Source organism: Balaenoptera acutorostrata, chromosome 2, assembly GCF_949987535.1.
Source record: "Balaenoptera acutorostrata chromosome 2, mBalAcu1.1, whole genome shotgun sequence".
Lineage (NCBI taxonomy): Eukaryota > Metazoa > Chordata > Mammalia > Artiodactyla > Balaenopteridae > Balaenoptera > Balaenoptera acutorostrata.
This window is the reverse complement of record NC_080065.1, coordinates 34,489,396-34,506,926: the sequence shown is the minus strand read 5'-3', so window position 1 is coordinate 34,506,926 and position 17,531 is coordinate 34,489,396.

Sequence of the window (17,531 nt, the reverse complement as noted above, 5' to 3'; positions counted from 1 at the left end):
CATTCTTACTGGATGGCTCAGCATGGCAAAGGATTCATAAATATCCCCATCTGTGAGGCTGTGCATGAAGAAAGAGGGTGCCCTCTAAAACTGTAATGGCTTCAAAGAATGGATGAGACCCTCAAATGCACTGCAGGTGGGAAAATAAATTAATGCCACCTTCCTGGAAATCTACTTGGCATAATATATCAAAATGTATAAAAATGTTCACATACTCTAAGTCAGCATTCTCCTCACTAGGAAGCTACCTTAAGGAAATAATCAGAGATAGGAACACAGATTTAAGTTTAGGAATGTTTATCTCTGCATTATCAATCATAACAAAAAAATTGGAAACTAAAATATCAACAATAGGAGATTGGTCAAATGCATTCTGAAACATCCAGACTATGGAATTTGAAAAGGCTATGTAATGTTTTTGAAAAATACTTAATAACATGGAAAACTGTCCATGTTAATGGTGACTGAGTTATTGGATTCTGGTGATTTTTATTTTCTTCAGCATAGTTGTTTGTGTTTTTAAAATTTTCTACAATGAGCAAGAATTATTTATATTCAGGGAAAAAAACACACTATTATAGAACAAAAAGAAAGAAAGAATGTTGAGTGTAACCTTTGACCAAACAATGATTTGGGCTCCATATTCTTCCCTAAGACAGATGGTAGGCCCTCTTTTATTTGATTGGAAGGTCATCACCATTCACCTTGGAGAGCTGCACTGAAGCTGACATTAGTCAAGTTTTCTAGCTCGTCTTGGACACAGGCAGTCTCTTCTAGAGGAACCCAAAAAGGCATCCTATACATACTATAGCCAGTGAACTGTAGATGAACCAAAGTTTATGCAGAGACTGGTGCCTTGGCAGCCAAGCTCAGAAGGGCTGGCTTTCCTTCTGAGTTCTTTACAGGCTGCCTAGCAAAGGTCACACCAATATTGATGGCGGTCTTGGACTGAGAGGGTAGGACACTAGTCATTAAAACACAGCCAGCTGTCCCGCAGCACATGTCACCAGTGTAATTGGTGTCTTGCTTTCCCATGCCCTTATTCCAGGAAAATATTGTTTGGTTGGGTTTGGGGTATTTGTAAACTGCAGTGACCCCTCCAACAAAGGTCCATGTCCTCCTCTCCTTTCATAAACTCAATATGTATTCGCCAGAAGGTAAAATTTCCCCTGCCACCCTCTGAGTGTACATTAGGGCTGTGTCAATCGCATCACACAGGGGCATGTGGAAGAAGATAAAACTTCTCAAACATGAAAAAAAAAGCTCCATCTTTATCCAAATCCCAGGCACACTTTGCCAAACACTTTCCCCTGAAATTTTCAAGGCCACGTGTTTGAAAGGGAAATTTAATCCACATGTTTCTGATTCATATGTATACTTAATGCATCAAAATATCATCTCTTTGAAGTCCAAATGGCCTTTTTATAGACTTCTTCCTTAGGAATGGAAAGTTGTGTTTGGCCAAGAACTAACAAATTCGAACCCTCCAAAGTCCAAGTTCCTTTCCAAGTCCCCAACTCCGAAGATTGAACCAGGCTTTGAAATACACCCTCTGTCCCCCTAGCCACCCCAATGTAACTGTAAATCTTGGGATACTTGTTTCCACCATGCCTTCTCAATCTTGATCATATACTTTCATGGAAGCTTCCAATGAAAGCAAATTAAGAGCTATCTTCCAGTGAAGTACCACAATAATACCATGAGGGAGAGCAGGTGGAGGAAGGGCTAGCCCTCACTGCCCCCTCCAGGGACCTGAGAAGGAAAATCAAGTGATTGGCCAGGAGTAACAGAGCGGTTGGGGGCAGAGCCAAAAATTCAGTCTCAACTGAAGACCAGGGCCGGGGATCCCAGGTTTCCTCTGGGAACCCTGATGGTAAAACATCACAGTGGGAAGATCTGGATTCAGAGCTTCCACAGTTTTATTCTCAAATGTTCCATTACAGACATGGCTCCAAACCTCATGATGAATGGATAGGACTATAAGCCTATGAAGCCTCCTCAAATCTCCTGTCTGTAGATGATTTGAAACATAAGTCAATGCTGTCAAAACTGGAAGCTGGGGAAGAGCACTGAAAAAGATGAGAGAATTATCCATTTCATGCAATGTTTTCATCAAGCTGAGCCCTCCCCACTAGCTGGGCCCCAAGTTGCTAATGGTCGGTGGGCCAGAGAAGGGTGGTATCTTCTGAGTTAAACAGAGAGGATCCATTCTTTGCCTCTGAACTCCTCTCCAGACAGTGGGTCCCTTGAATACAAGTCTCTGTCTAATTAATTCATTGTCATATCCACCACAGTGCTTGGTATATGGGGGTTAATACGCTATCATTGAATAAATTGAGTATGCCTATTTAAAATAAAATTTAATGGACTCTTCTATTATTCCTTTGACCATCCCTTCTACTTCTTCACTCACTTGTACTTCCAAAATTTAACTGTAGAAACATTATCAGTACCATCTCTCCAATGTACCCACTATTAAGCATTATTTAGTAAAAATAAATCAAATCTGTATCTTAAGCAATTTGCCTGCCTTCTATCATTAATCTTTTCGAGTGGGCGGATGAACGGTCATTTGTAAACGGGCATAAAACACAGCGAATGTGAACTGCAAATTCAGTTAAGCTTGCCTTCTTAAGATAATAACTGAAAATGTTTATCAACTCAAAGATAATGCATCTAAAAATAGCCAGTCATGTCTACATTAGGGAGTCAGGAAAAACCGTGGCTTATTATTTCCACCCTTCTTAGGCTTTTGTAACGAACTTCACCAGTTAAAACCATACTGATCTACGCTTGAGTGTGTTAAGTAATACTGATTTCAAACTGTTTTTAGAGAATTGCTTATCAAAGCTCTGTCAACCCCAAGGGTTGACGTGAAAGTAATAAGAGGCTTCTCACCTTTCAGCTTCCCTGGTGGAATCCACATCTGTGAGTTTTTAGTAAGCCAAAAATTGGAATAAACTAGCCAGGCTACCATTCCTTCTCCAAGTAGTAAATATTGCCATAACTACCATATGTTTTGGAGAACCCAATTATGTGCCACTTCTGCTGCCCAGATGCGAAAACTGAAACAGGTGGACTATTACATAATATGCCAACAAGCTGGATTTAGAATTTGATGATCAGCATCTCCTGTCTATGGCTTAAACGTCTGAGTAGTATCAGATCCCAAAAGCTCTTCCTTCCTTTTAGTCTCATGGGACAGTAAGGGATCTTGGGGATGATCTGATTCTATGGCTTTTCAAAAAATGCTTAGTAGCCAGTTCTTTCTATCCATTAAAATCTTATGCAAATGGCCACTATGTAAAGTCCACACTCTTGAGGGGACTCTGGTTGAAGATCAAGTAGTGGGGTACTAGGAACCCCTTGTCTATTTGATCCTAAAAGGACTCAAAGACTGACCAGAATTCCTCAAAGCACAGGTTGAAAACCTGTTAAATAGTTCACTCCTCAAAGCCCCCAGCGTTCACTGAACTGACTTACCTAGTCTCTAGGCTAATGAAAGAATCAAGCCTAAACCCCAGGGGTCCTAACTTTGTGAGTTCTCTGCCCACAATATCACACTGAAATCATTTAACAGGGAAAGATTCATTTTCTAAATCAGCAACCCCATGATTGCTACAGCCTAAACATCAGAATCAAAAATGGTTAATGCGTGGAAAACAGAACTTTCTTGGATCAAGATAAAATCATAAGTAGGAGATAGTGTCATAGTTTAGATCAGGAATTGGCAAACGTTTTTCTGGAAAGGGCCAGATAGTAAATAGTTTAGGCTTTGCCATATGGTCTCTGTTGCGAGTCTTCAACTTTCATTGTAGTCATAGACAATATGTAAATGAATGAGTGTGGCTGTGTTCCAATAAAATTTTATTTATGGACTCTGAAATGTGAATTTCATATAATTTCACATGTCGCAAAATACTGTTTCTTCTTTTGATTCCCCCCCCCCCCCCAAATGTTTAAAAAATAATAACCATCACTAGCTTACAGGCAGAAAAACAGGCAGCGGGCTGATTTTGGCCAATGGGCTGAAGTGTGCAGACTTCCATCTAGAAGAAAACTTTGCTCTACAAAATGCTTAAGCAGGACGGAATAAGATCCACAGGCTCTATAAGTGCTTAGCACATAGTTCTTAGAAGAGCTCAGACAAGGTAGTCACTCCCTGAGTGTGAGCATCTGGGCTGCCTTTTATTCAAGTCCTGAAGGCCTAGCAGAACCCCACTGGGGAAAAGTAATGTCTCATTGCCTTTGATTGGGAACCAGTGGGGTCAGTGCCCTGTTAAGGGGCGTGGTAGGAGGTGGTGAACTTAACGAAGGGTCTGTGGCTCAACGTGGAGGAAGGAAGGTGAAGACCTGGACTCTGGGGGCAAGATCCCCCCTATCTGATGCTGAGACCATTTAAGCAGTTCACTTGCAGACAGTGTTTCATTTCACTGTAGATTCGGGGTGATAATAGGAGCCAGGATCACTTATTTGGCTCTTATATCAGAATCATTCATTCACTGTCTTGCATGCTTATAACCATCATAGTATTACCTAACATGGGCAAATAGGGAGTGTTGATGTGCTGTATTCCATCTTTTGGGAACTGGGTGAGTTTTTCTCATGGAAACAATTTTAAGAATAATTAGTGGTGTCACCACTACATTAAACAAACATAACTCAGAGGATTTAGCCATAAAATGACTTACTCAGTGGAGCTTAATTGGTGGATACCCTTGGATGAAAATTTGGGCAGTCTCTCAACTTTTCTGATAAGCTTTAAGAAATTTAAATAGTCTCAATCCATTATTATAAATGTCTAATCCCATGTAAATGTCAGGCTTGCTATAAAGTTAAATCTTTCCCCCCTCCCCCCATCACCCCTACCCCAAGCTAGGGCCTAACTATACACAAGAAGCCTAAGATCAGGGAAAGGGGCTAAAGAAAATGTCTTCCCTCTTCCATGGCCCAGCACTTTTATTCCTCCTCCCTCAGTTTGCTAAATGTGTTTTCTGACACCTCAGAATGAGAAGTCATGGAAGAAGTAAGGGAAATCAGGCAGGTATGTTCTTACTTGACTGATCTTATTGTGATACTTCAGCATTGCCACTCTCGGGACCTGGCAGGCGTCTCAAGATAAGTCTCTCATGGGCACTTTTCTGGGTTCTTTGGAAATGCTCCATAACTGTAGGTCTGCACCAGCAGAATGCACTTCTCTGACAGCTTCTCTGCCAGTGGTGGCTTACTCCTTCCTTAGCCCTAAGAAATCCAGCTGTGTCTCCAGCTTCCCTCTGCTGCGGTCTGGGTGCCCCTCCTTTCAGAGAGGACGTAAGGAGAGCCCATGCTAGTTATCTCTTGCTGCAGTCCTGTTATCTGCCCCGACAACTCTGAAAGTGCTAATCAATCTCACCGCAGAGCACACTCTCCTTCACTCCTCAGGTCAGAGCAACTACCTGTCTATCTCAGCTTTGGGGCTTTCCAGGCGATGTCAGACACAAGAACAGCCTAAAGGGACACACAAGTCCAACGGGTGTCCTAGAAGCCCGTTTCTCTTTATTTGAAGAGGATGGGGAACAACTCCTCTGGGGGATTCCTTTGGGTTGAATTTCCTCTCCCCAAAAATGATCTCCACACATTTTCAAATGTACTCCTCTCCTAGACCATTTTACATACTCAATATGGATGAAGGGTTCAAGGTCTTAAGTTTTCAGGCAACTGCTTTGTGTATCCTGGTCTTACTCTTCAGTTTGGAATGTTATTTCCATTGTCGTTGGGTGTCAACAGAAACTTCCATGGGGACCTCCTTTTTCAGTCATTTATGAGGAGAATTTCCCAAGCACACCTTTGCTATAATGCAATGAAACCAGTGTGAGCAGCACCACGGCTATAGAAGCTGGTCACGGCGACAGCCCTGTCCTCATGTGAAAGTTTCCACAGCATCAAGGCCCTGCTTCTCCTGATTCACATGGCACTAAGGTAGCCAGTGGACTATTCATTGCCCCGAGCAAACCACATGCTTCCTTTCTCACAGTATTTGCTCATGCTGTTCCCTCAATCTGCAGGGCCCTCCCTTTCTTCCCCATCGGAAAATCTTACTGATATTTATCCTTCAAGGTTTTGCTGAAATGCCACCACTACCATGAATTTTCCCTCAAAGCTCCGTTTTGAATTCTCTACTCCTCCTCTTGTGTTTCCATAGCACTGTGCTTCGTAGCCCCAATGTTGTTGTCTTTAGGAATTATTTTAGCCAGCTGTATACATGGTTGCCTCTCCCACAAGCCAGTGAGCTCTGCAAACGGCAGAGACCTTGACTTACTCCTCTTCATATACCCGCTGTCTCGGCACCAGGCCAAGGTTCGGCTTTACCAAGGCAGAAAGAGGACAGAGGGAGAAAAGGGTCCCAGGTGCCCTCGAAAGTGGCAGGCACCACAGCTTTAGAGCAGTGAGGGTCTGCCCTGAGCAGTCTTGCCAGGCAGCCATTCCTATAGCACAGGACACGCCCACAGTACATTAGATAAATGGGGAAATGATTCCCACATTGCACAGGACCCTGCCTGTGCTCTGGCCAGACCCTCAGACCTGGTTGGCCAGTTCTGTGTGTCCCACAGTCCCTGTGTTCTTGATGTTTTAGTGACAAACACCGGCAACACCACTTTGTCACATGTGCAGATCACAGGGACTTTTGCATCCTCTCTTCTCTCCTCCATTTCCTGGCCCTTAGCCAATAGTTGGCCAGTGAGGGAGTATCAAAGTTCAGCAATCTTACCTCAAGGCAGGACAAACCTAGAGTGTCATTTAGGCTACAGAGCTCCCTGTGCGATTGGGCTGAGTGACTTACCTGGGGTCACACAGCTAGTAAGTGGCTGAAATGGAATTTGAACCCAGGCACTATTTACCATTCCCATGGATGGCTTGTGATTTTAAGTATTACAGCTACCACGTTAGGACTAGAGACAAAGGGGGTGACTCACACCGTTTACAAAAAAAGAAAGAGGAAAGCAGAATATTTCTATATTCAACTACAATATGGAAAATGGCTAGATTAATCCATCCCCAAATTATTTGCATTGCACAGATATTATTTTCCGAGTGAAAAAATGAAAAATTAAGATCTTTAAACCCAGAAAGAACTGGCATTGAAACCCAAGTCTGTTACAAGTCAGCTGTGAGGCCCCAGCTAGATTATTTCATTTCTTCCACTCTCAGTTTTTCCATATATAAAATAGATATAATAACACCTAACTTGTTCTGTTATAGAAAGGATTAACTATAGTATATAAAAAGTGCCTAGCACATGGTCCACAGTCAATAAATGGCCACTGTAGTAGTATTAGTGGCAATAACATAGACCTGGCCTCTGTGATTTGTGTAACTTTGAGGCTCACAAGTACAAATATAAAATCTCACCATGCATAGTGATAATCCCTAAATATAATGGCGTGTTATTGGTAAAAGTTAAAACTTTGAAGACTGCATTTGGGAAAAAAGAATATCTATTTAGAGAGACCCGTGTACTTACACTCCGGCTGGCATGTCAGGGATGATCTATTTGCCAGTAATCAATGTCTGTTGGGAAATGAAAATAATTATAAACATCATCGTGTGAGAACTAGGGAATGAGTCCTTCCCAAGATGGGTTGCAACTGCACAATTTCAAGCTGACATTTTATTTCACCTTAAAGAAATAATTGTATTTAATAAGGTAGTTATCACTAAAGGGTCGGGGTCTGGAAACCAAGCTTCTATTATCTGATGCATAACAGTTACAAGCAAGATCTGTTTGGGGTTGAGAAAGTCATAGGGAGCCCCCAAAACTACTTTTCCAAAATGTGTTAGAACCCCAACAAAAGTATGTAGGTACTGAGACCTTAAACTCCATTGGAGTCAAATATCAAGTTTACTCTTAGAAGAGGTGTATATACTTCCATTTGCCTTTTTGTTTTCTGGTTATAGATCGTGTTTGTTTGTTACACAGATTGTAGGAAAACATCTCTGGATAGCCTTGACCATTCTAGAGGTGACAGAAGAGTACATGGTAGATTTGATTCATGAAGACAACCAAATATGGCCAAAATATTTACTCTATTTTATACGCCCATTTGACTGTCTATGGAGAAGAAAATTAGCCAAATAAAAGCAAAATCGCCATTTACTTTGGGCCCAATTGCCACTGACTCTGTCTCTGGTTCCAGGCTAACCTGATAGACACACTCTTTCCCCACCAGAAGACTGATTAACCATTCCAAGTTTCTAAACAAATCTAGAAACACAGCCCCACTGAGGACCCATGGCCAGTCAATATTTGCCAGCCTCCCAACCTCAAGAAGGTTGAGAGGAACAAGCCAGAGGTTCATCGGTCTCTCTGAGCAGGTCAGGTTGATGCAAAAAAAAGCTGATTTATGGAGAGTGGAGTGGGAGACACTTCAAAAATATATCTTCTTTTATTACTTGGCCTTTGAGTTGAACTTAATTACATATAAGATAGAGGTTATTGCTCCCCTCTGTCTTCTTTTATTTGTTTATGCCAAAGCAACCAGATGTCATCAGAGCAGGAACAACAGTAATTTGAGAAGTAAATATTTCTGTCAACCCACCTGCTAGGCACCATGGAGGCCAAAAAAAAAAAAAAAAAAATCAATCTTTTAACTGAATTAAATTTGTTTGGGTTTTTGTTATTTTATGGAATTCAGACACTCTGACCTGTGAATGCCTCAAATTGTTTGGCATAGCATAAAAAAATACAAGTAATAGAAATGATCCTTCAGCCCTGAGTGAGAGATAATTTACATAGATAATCTCTCAAAGACAGACACAGGGAAGGGGCTACCACACACAATGGATGAAATTTGAAGATCCTGGATTAGATGCCTGGCTTCGCTATTAGATGGATCTTGACTCTGGACATGTTTTTTCATTTCCTTTATTTTTATATGTAAATTGAGAGATATAGATTCACTGGCTGAAATCTAAGATTGCTTCTCGCTGCATGACTCTGATCTGGGGGAGGGTGGGGGACAGCCATGTTACATGTAGGATAATTACAAATTCCATAAGAAACCTCGTTCCACTTGTAAATAGAATCATTGTAAAATAACAGTTAATATCTTCCCAAATGCATGATTTCTCACTGCAAAACAATGAAGTTAATAAATACAATTGATATTAAATTGATGGCGAGTCTTTGAAAATTCGATTAATTTTTCAACATTTATTTATGCTCTTATTATTTCTAGTTTTACTCCATTTTTCAAATTCATTTAGAAAACTCAAATTAGTAATGGTCTTTTACCAACATTATGGTGTATTCCGTTTCCATCAGGCAGTACCCATCAGTAATTTTTCAAAGTTTTTGCATGTAAGAAAATAATACATACATGTTAAAACTATCCTAATTGTGGTTTCATGTATCGCTCTCTGAATAAGGTGGTAGATCCTACCTGAATGCAAAGACACACCTTAGTCACTGATGCTTTTTAAGATCCTTATTTGAAAATAACAACAACAATAATAATAATTACAAGCCTCTGGTTTCAAATATGCAGGCATAAAAAAACTTGCCAAAATTTGAACAACTTCTTTTTCTTTCAAACACATCAAACAAAGCTCAGAACCTTCAAATCGTTTATTATTTTTATCTTATCACACAGTTCCTGTTGCAGGTTGAACTCCCAGGAAAACACCCTGAGATAAGTGTGTAGGAAGTTTATTAGGGAGTGCTCCCAAGATGAGCACCTAAGGAAAAGAAGGGACTCAGAAGCAGGGATTGAGAAGAGGGAGAAGTTGGGCTATGATATAGTCTTAACAAACACCTCTACCAAACCCATAGGGAGCCCTGAAGCCAGATGGTCCTTCAGAGCTATCCCAGGTTAAGGTAAAACAGATGGAGGAATAAGTCCTTTAGCCCTGAAGTTGGATCTCTGTAGCTCTTCACAGCACCCACTGTAGTTCCTAATGGAGCCAGTTTTAAGTATGTTAACAGTCCAGCTGGTTTGTTATCAACAATATTTGTTGAATATATACCATGTGCTCATTACTACAGAGACTGCCCAATTTTATATAGGTATCTTTGCTATCAAGAAACTTATAATTTACTTGAGGAGAACAGATTAAAATGCAAAAGAAAATATTTGCACAATAAAATTTTAAAATAACAGGTAAAGACAACAACAGCTGAGAATTGAGGGTAATCAGACAGAGGTCATTTTAAAATTTGAAGGATAGAGGAATGACTTAATTCTGTGAAGCTTGGAACAGGAGAACTTGAGTTATGTCTTTAAGGTTACTAGGATTTTGATGGGTGGAGAGCAGAAGGAAAGTCATTCTGGGTAGCAAGGTAGCAACAACAATCAGAGGGCAAAATGCAAAGCACTTGGGAGTAATCTTTGTAAAAGGACCATAACTCTTTGAAGAAAAGCATACTAGGACTGGAGGTAAGAGAAGAGCACAGTGAGATGTGGAGGCCACTCAGGTGGGTCCAGCTTTTCTGGGAAGCATGAAGGTGGAAGCATTTGGCTCTTCCAGGAATGGCAACAGCAATGACCACTTTTGATTTGTCAAGTTCTGATGAGGACAGAGGCAACCTGGTTCTGGGGCTCCATGTGGCAGCATCTCTCTTAGCAGGTCAGTTCCAGCCGAGCCTAGAAGACCATTCTTTCTGCATTCCCAACAATTCTGTGAGCTAATATCCCTTAACAAATACCTTTCTCCTTAAATTAGTGAAAGCAAATTCTGTTGTACGCAATGAAGAACCCTAATATATACACATTTTCCTGTCTAACATTCACAACAATTGCATGAGTAGATAGTATTATCCTCATCTTACAGGTAAGGAAACTGAAGCTACGAGGTTAAATAAATGGTCCAGGGTTTTCTGGTAAGTATGTGGTCAGGCTCAGATTTGAAGCTAGGACAATCTCATGCTTAAATCTATGCCATTTCCACAGTATCATAACTGTTTCCCGAAGGCAGAGACATGAATGAGTCTCAATATTTTCCATATGAGTGTGGGTATCTACAAACAGAATAGTTTCCATAATGGGTCATTAAATATTGCATTCAGACTCTGGACTGAAATACATAGTACTAGATGTGAATCATTCCGATGGCAGAGCAACACCAAAAAGTGGAAAGTTGCCTGCAGCCCATGTCAAAGGCAGAAAAGGATGAGTCCCTGGAGACAGTGGGCCATCCTAGCTCTGCCCAATTCTACTTTCTGTGATTGTTTACCAATTTAACAACCAAACTCAACAGCCATCTCTGTAGCCTCATAAATAAATTCAAGGCCACAATGTAAAGCAAGTTTTGCCCTACTCAACCCATGTTGTTCCATATATTGAATTTGATCATCTCATGAAGGTTAAATTCCTCCCTGCAAATAACAAGTAATTTAACCACCTGTCTTAGCCCTTTCATCTTCAAGATCAATTTTATTAGTCAGACTCACTAGACAGTGGCCAAGAGTGTGTATTTCTAAGACCAAGTGTCCATGGTTAAAAGCAGAATCTGTGGCAGGATAAGAAAATAAATGATACAGTATGACCATTACCTCCTCCTAAGCCCAAGGAAATATGATCACCCCAGACTCTGTACCATAGGCTTCACCTTGGTAAACTAGCAGGAAGACTCACGGTCAATGAGTCTCAGTGCAGCCATTCTGTACCTACCACAACTAGCTTTCTGAAACTCTGCCGGAGAATGACATAGGCTCCAGGGGAAAGAGAACTTACACTCTGACCTCAGCACTTCAAACCTGACTTCACACCAGTTTAAAACACTTTATGGCACCCTTCCATTCATACAGTGTTCTGGAGGTTCCTTTCTGTCCTCAATTCCATCTTTAGCACAGCTGACAAATGCTGCATGGACACACAGCTGTCTCCCGAGAGGAGCCCCATACTTTTTAACCAGCTTTGCTTTGTGACCTGACCTGCAGGCAGGCTGCATACTTCAGTGCACTGACAGCTAAGTCATGTCTTTTGTCCCAGGCACACAGATACAGCAGGGTAGGGAAAGTTCACAGGCAACGCTCACATTTCAAAACGTAAATAAATGGCTCACACCAGAGGCCCAGTGCACTTAAGTTTGGAAGACAAAACCTCCCAAAGAAAAGAATGACCCAAAGGGTACTATTCAGAAATCCCTCCAGCACCTTGTGGCTATGACAGCTGCACCTGGAGGGCTGAAAATGAGGCAGATCTACCACCAGCAGGAGACCAGATGTCCCACACTGGGTAGGACATGTCAACAGTCTTAACTTCTATTCCTTCCTGACTTGTTCCCTACATATCTTTCTGATATATTTTTTCCCTACTGAGCCCTATTCCTTTCTTCCTCTCTTTTTTTTCCTTTATCCCTCTTCTCTCTCTATTATACTTTGTACTTCTTATTCCTCCAGATTTTGCTCATATTTCCTGGTTCTGCAGCTCCTATTTTTTCTTATACTTGCAAACCTTTTATTTTCTTCCAGTTTTCCAAAGACCTTTCACAGCTGTTCCCATCTGTTTCTCCTAAATGACCCTCCCCTCTTTAATCATACACATATCCTCTCTGATTCCACCTGCCTTTAATAGGCTAGACCCTACAATCTCCACACCCTAAATCCTACTAACAAATATAAGCTTGGGATAGGGGTGGCTAGGGGCCCTGAATTCTATCACCCTTTAAACACCAGCCACAGATAACAGACTCACTAATAGGTACCAACTTTATCATTTTTCTGCAGTTATCTGGGGTTTTTTTTATATTTACTTTTTGACATTTAACTCATTTCAAACTTTTACAATTTTGCAACACAGATAATTCCTGTTCACTGTACAAAAGTAAGTCACAACAGATAAGTAGAAAGAAATGAAAAGTCATCTGCAAATCCACCCTTCAGAGAATACCCTGTGTTTTATGATTGACGTGATGAACACTTTTAAAGATACAAAGATGAATGAGAGAGACATCCTCTGAGGAAGAAAATAAATAAGCAAATACAATACAGCATATTTAGTAAACAGCAAGAATCAATAGGAGCAAGGACAAATAATTCACACCTTGGGAAAGCCTCCTGGAGAAAGTGTCATCTAAGATGAGCCCTGAAAGAAGAGCAGCAATTAGCCAGGCACAAAAGAGGGAAAGGGAACTTCCCACAGTAAGTCCTTAAAGACAGATAGAGTTTGGCACTTTCAGAAGACCAAAGGGAGTTCAACGTGGTTGAAAGCAAGGGGCAATGTTAGTCGACAGGTAACGTAAGGAGAGGTAAGGAGTGGCCAGAGGGCACAGGACTTTGTAAGCCACATGAAGAATTTTCCCTGAAGGCAATGGGAACACTGAAGGATATTGAGCAAGGGAATGATCAGAGTTGTACTTTTAATAGAACCATAAGCCTAAAAGATAGAACCACAATACACAATAGGTGCCACCCTCGTAATCAGAACTGGGAGGGAGAGCGGGAGGGAGGGAGACATAGGTAGTAAGTAGTAGAAGCAGGATATAATCTCAAGCAGTCAACTATGCTATACTCTCTCATGATGTCTGCTAATGAGCCTTAACCACTCTGGGTGATCGATCAGGAAATGCAGGCAAATATGTTTTGTATGTGAACTACACATCTTCCTTCTTATGATGGAATTAGCCCTTTGCCTTGGACTTGAGGAGTGATTGATTGATTTCCCTGGTTGAGAGCTGGGTAAGCTGGAGTTGTGTGTGAGGAGAGGCCTTTTAAGGGACACTCCACAAGCACTCTCAGTACCCAAGACCAGAAATGATCGCATGAAATTACCCAGGTTGCTGTTTTGACTGCCCCCGAATCACAAGTGATTATTCAACCTCATGCTTTCATTTCTCTGTGCGGCTCTTATCACAGCATACTTCTAAATATTATTATTATTGAAAATTGGTTCAGATCCTGAAAGAACTTATGATTTCCCTACTCTTGACAGAGTCTTTTCTATTACTCACTGACACCAGGGCAATTTCTGTTGCTTGTTAAAGCAGTACAGTCAATATAATTGTTTGGACTTGAGCCTTAAGATTAGACAAGTGCTTCTTAAACTTCTTTATGGAAACTCAGAAAAAGAAGGAATACATTTCATCTTAAGATCTAGTACAAACATAAATATCTATATAATTGAAATGAAACTTTGAAGAAACAATAATTACCACTACAGCATGTGATGCAGGTTTCCATTTTCTTTTCCATTCCATTCTATTCTATTTCTATTTATTCTATGATATTCTATTCTGAGTTGGGACAACCGCTTTGGGAAACTCTTTGGTAGGGTCCACTAAAGTGGAATATATCATATCCAATGACCCAACAATTTCACTCTTAGGTACATACTCGGGAGAAATGAATACATGTGTCCACCATTGGACTTGTTTAGAATGTTCACAGAAGTGAACATGAAGTGAATATGAACAGAAGAAATGTTCATAAGGCCAAATATCAGAAACTACACAAAGGCTCATCAACAGTAGAATGGATAAATAAAGTTAGTATATTCATACAATAAAGCACTACAATTGTTTGCAATAATATAAATGAATTTCCCACACATAATGTTAGATACAAAAGAGTTCATACTTTATGATTCTAGTTATATAAAGTTCAAAACCAGCCAAAACGAAAATCTACGCTGTTCTAAGTCAGGACAGTGGGTTACCTTTGGAGGGGTAGTGCTTTGAAGGAGTCACTATGGGGGGCGGTGTTTCTAGGGAGCTGGTGCCTCTTGATCTCAGTGCTGGTTACATGGGTGTGTTCAATTTGTGGAGACGTATCAAACTGTACGTGCACTTTTCTGTATGTAAATCACACTTCAGTAAAACATTAAGAAAAAATACTGGTCACACACCATTAAATTAGATTATCCCAGTCACTAATCACTCGCAACCTGAAATTTAAAATACCTTACATTAGATACCAAGAATACCAAGGGAAGACATACAATGATATATCAAAATATTTAAATGTTATTCATAATAAAATAGAAAGCTCAAAAGTCTTGTTTATGAACCACTAGATACAACCAAAATAAAAAGAATCCAGAAAAAATGAAACAGCTAAAAATAAGAAAATACTGTCCCTTCTTACTTGATTTTTAATAATTTTACAGCTGCTTTCAATTCAAATTTTTATTGAATCTTACATATTAATCTACACTTGCTGCCAATCATCTTGTTAAGAGACACACAGTTCTGAATATGCTTACCTGGCTTTTTCCATACTGTCCAAGCCACTAGTCTCTTCTTAATGAAATACTCAAGAGCAGTCCACTGGTAGGAAATCTCCCCTAAAGCTCTCCTTTAGGGCTGTGCCTTTCACATTGGAATCTGTTTTTCCCCTTAGAGCTTCCATCTCTGGCAACATGTCCTCAGAATCTCCAACCTGCTCTAAACCCATCTTTAGGTGAGAAGAGATGTCACCCAACCATGGCTGATTACAATCAATGTTTACACATTTATTAATGAGTGAGGTGCTTGGTATTTTAAAGAGACCCAGATGTACTTCTATTCACAACCATTCTCTTTCTCAAGCAAAATATAGATTACAAGCTACACTGTATATGATTTTTGTTTTTGAAACAGAAGATTATTACACGCATATATAGGGCAGATGTCTTCCAGGACATTTCTTGGCTGACATCTTTATTCCATGATTCTATGAGAGTTTTCTTCAAATTCTATAAAGTGGTCAGATCTCCAGATGAAGGCAATCCAGCTATCTTGGGAAAGGGGTTTCTGTTTTAGCTGGCGTGTAAGTGTCAAACCAGCAGGGGCCGCAGATGCCACTGCTTGGCTTGAGAGCCCCCAACTCCTCACTGTGGAACAGATAAATGCCGTTGGGGCTTTACAGTCTCTGCTGAAACCTAGATTGCATCAGTTTCCAAGAATGTCTGACTTGGTCTGGCTGTCCGAAATATCTGCTCAAGTCCCCCTTACTCTTCACATCTGTCCAAACACTAGGGCAAGAGGTACGTTGTACGTGATGCAAAGCCAAGAGTCAGTGCAACACTCTTCAAACTCAGAGTCAACAGTGAGAACGATGTGGAACAAACGCAACCTGCTCTCCACAAAAGCCGAATTAAAATTTTCTGTCTGCTGAAAGTACATTTGAAAAATGAAATCTTTCCATATGGCTTTATTTTCTTCTGTATAAAAGGGTTAGACTGAATTCTGCTTTATTTTTAAAAAAAAATAGAGCTCTATGTACATAGTGCTGACATATACACTAAAGTCATCTGGAAAAAATACAAGCTACTATAACAAATGCCAAATGCCAAAAGTAACCGTTTCATTCTATTGAGACAAATAGATTGAAGGGGAAACATGTTTAGTTGACAGAGTGAATAGAGAAAATCGATCTCCTATCGTCAAATATACTGTTACCAGACACGAGGGTTGGGAAACTCTGAAACGTTGTATTTTGCACACAAAATAAACTTAAAGCCTTCAAATGAACCTATTTCAAAAGCCTCTTTTATCCAAGGATGAAATGCTTCACACCAGAGTAAGTGTTTACATTAGATATTCCTCTTTAGTTCTTGAGAGAAAGGAAAGCCATCCTTTACACGAAGTTTTGAATCTCAAATGGAGAGAAACAGCATATTTTGTAAAAGAACATTTAGCACCTAATGTTCAAAACACCAAGCCTGGGTTCCCCCTTTTATGAGTGCACAGTTGTATCAGAGCCCGGACATTTAAGATTATATAGCGAGCTTGTAATAGAACCACATTTCCTTTTGGAATACAATACAGCTGCAAACAAAAAATATCATATTTCCTCCAGTTATTTGCCAAATGGCCATATCCTCACACCAGTTATAGAGTCTAGTGGAATCCGGACACCACCAGGAAAAGGGGCAGGGATAAAAGGTGAGGGTAATCAGACCCTTCTCTTCCATTTGCCATAGAATAAATCCAAGAAGAAAGAAAAGGAGAAGCATTTTTAAGACGAAAGATCATATTTTAAAACATAACGGTTTGTTTCTTTTTTTAATATGCCTTATTTTTTCCTTTTTGGCTAAGAAACAGGACCTTATTTTTGCTGTAACAGAAGAAAGCATTTCACAAAGGCCCTGAATTGCACATAAAATTTAAAAAAGCACTTCATGGGCTCCTTAGCATAACCTCCACGGTCTCGGCTCTTTCACATAACAGGCTAATTCCATTTCCTTCCATTCTGCTACCAAATTCTGCCCCTCTCCATTGCTACCACTTCACCTACTTTGTTTTGTCTTTTCCTTCAGTAAACTCAACACCCTGGTAATTCAATCTCCTGTTCAATGTCATGGTTGAATCAAATTGCTGTCACTCAAAATATAACCCAAGGCTTGAACTATGGCATGGTTGAGTGATCAAATCAAATATTCCCAAATCTGGAATTTCGGGGTTTTCAGCTACTGAGCTCCTAAGTGGCTTTAGACAAGATTTCCCTCTGCCTCATGAGAACAGGTCGAATCCTGTTTGTACAGCCTGGGACTCCATAGGGTAGGACATCGCAAGTGAGGAGAGCTCCACCTGTGACCGGGCTTTCTGTGGGTTAGTGGAGAATTGGTTGTCATGGG